Source organism: Populus nigra, chromosome 2 (genome assembly GCF_951802175.1).
Source record: "Populus nigra chromosome 2, ddPopNigr1.1, whole genome shotgun sequence".
Classification (NCBI taxonomy): Eukaryota; Viridiplantae; Streptophyta; class Magnoliopsida; order Malpighiales; family Salicaceae; genus Populus; species Populus nigra.
In genome coordinates, this window is record NC_084853.1 from 21,306,103 (window position 1) to 21,308,602 (window position 2,500).

Genomic DNA, 2,500 nt, shown 5'->3' on the forward strand with positions numbered 1-2,500 from the left:
GGAAGATGGACTGTCCAGGCCAGGCAGGGAAATTCGTCAAGGGGACACGCTGACGAAACAGCGCTGGTTGAGACACGGTGGGCGCAGTGTTGGAATCGGCAGCGCCGACGAAATCGGCAAAGTCGGCAGAATCGGCAGCGGGTGCTGGCGATGAGTCTGGACGATTTATAGTCCAGGGCTTGATGGAAAAGACTGTTGGTCCAGACAATGGGGCAGTGGCAGCGCGGATTTGTGCAGCTGCAGGTTCGTCGGGGAAAATCGGCAGCGCAGATTTTTCGACGAACAGGGGCTGGGCGCTGGACTGGCCGGGCCAGGCAGGAAAATTCGTCAGGGGGCCACGCTGACGAAAACAGGGGCTGCGGAGTGGAAAATCGGCAGCGCAGATTTTTCGACGAACAGGGGCTGGACCGGCCGGGCCAGGCAGGAAAATTCGTCAGGGGGGCACGCTGACGAAAAGAGGGGCTGCCGCGTGGAAAATCGGCAGCGCAGATTTTTCGACGAACATTCGTCAGGGGGGCACGCTGACGAAAAGAGGGGCTGCCGCGTGGAAAATCGGCAGCGCAGATTTTTCGACGAACATTCGTCAGGGGGGCACGCTGAGGAAAACAGGGGCTGCCGCGTGGAAAATCGGCAGCGCAGATTTTTCGACGAACAGGGGCTGGATGCTGGACCGGCCGGGCCAGGCAGGAAAATTCGTCAGGGGGGCACGCTGACGAAAAGAGGGGCTGCCGCGTGGAAAATCGGCAGCGCAGATTTTTCGACGAACAGGGGCTGGACGCTGGACTGGGCCAGGCAGGAAAATTCGTCAGGGGGGCACGCTGACGAAAACAGGGGCTGCCGCGTGGAATGGCAGCCTACACGCAGATGCGAATTCGGCAGCGCACGATGGCTTGAGCAGGTCATGGGTTCGACTTGGCGCGATCTGAAACCTGGACGAGGGACTGTCGACGCTGGACGAGCCAGCGCGGTGGCCTGTCGTGCCCCGTTCAGGGGGGGCCTGCCGCGGAGACAGCCCTCGCGGGCTCGACAGCGCAGGCCAGCGTCCCCGACGTCGCTGGCCGCGGCAGGCGAGCTGCCGGGGTTCCCGCATTCCTACAAGAAAACGTCGTGCTTTCCACATGAAACCAATCCAGTAAAATCAGCCATATTTTTATGAGGCTGCCCACTGAATTTGGGGTCATTCCGGGCCGGTTCCTAGTTTTGCGGATTTACTCGATTTCTAATGGTAGGAAAATTAAAACAAATACTTCCCGACCTCGAAAAATTCTGGGAAAATTAATGAAGGTGGATTGGATTTTTGCCAACCTCTGTGCAAAATTTCAGCTCAAAATACCAAGAAATGAATTTTTTAGAGGGGGGGTGACAGCTGGGACCTAGTAGTGTCTCCCCCTGCCAGAGCTGCAATGACACTTATTGCTCTTTAGGGAGCCACCAGGCCGGCGCCCCTCAAAGACCACACGCGCGCGCGCGCCCGCCTGCGCTGGGCGCTGGGGCGCTGGGGCCTGAGGGCCTGGGGCCCTTGGGGGCCCTTGGGCGCTTGGGCGCGCGCGCGCGGCCCCCGCAGCCATGCCGCGCTGCGCGACGCGCGGACAGCCCCTGCTGGCTTGCTCTCTCGCCCGCGGGGGGGCTGCCTTCGGGCCCTGGCCCCCCGCGTTCTGGCCTGCCCCCTGCGTGGGAGAGGCTAGGCGCTGCAGGGGCCAGCCCGACGTCGCTGGCCGCGGCAGGCGACAGCCCGACATCGCTGGCCGCGGCAGGGGCCAGCCCGACGTCGCTGGCCGCGGCAGGCGACAGCCCCTGCTGGCTTGCTCTCTCGCCCGCGGGGGGGCTGCCTTCGGGCCCTGGCCCCCCGCGTTCTGGCCTGCCCCCCGCGTGGGAGAGGCTAGGCGCTGCAGGGGCCAGCCCGACGTCGCTGGCCGCGGCAGGCGACAGCCCCTGCTGGCTTGCTCTCTCGCCCGCGGGGGGGCTGCCTTCGGGCCCTGGCCCCCCGCGCTCTGGCCTGCCCCCCGCGTGGGAGAGGCTAGGCGCTGCAGGGGCCAGCCCGACGTCGCTGGCCGCGGCAGGCGAGCCGCCGGGGTTCCCGCATTCCTACAACAAAACGTCGTGCTTTCCACATGAAATCAATCCAGTAAAATCAGCCATATTTTTATGAGGCTGCCCACTGAATTTGGGGTCATTCCGAGCCGGTTCCTATTTTTTCCGATTTCCTCGATTTTTAATGGTAGGAAAATAAAAAAAAATACTTCCCGACCTCGAAAAATTCTGGAAAAATTAATAAAGTTGGATTGGATTTTTGCCAACCTCTGTGCAAAATTTCAGCTCAAAATACCAAGAAATGAATTTTTTAGAGGGGGGGTGACAGCTGGGACCTAGTAGTGTCTCCCCCTGCCAGAGCTGCAATGACACTTATTGCTCTTTAGGGAGCCACCAGGCCGGCGCCCCTCAAAGACCACACGCGCGCGCGCGCCCGCCCGCGCTGGGCGCTGGGGCGCTGGGGCCTGAG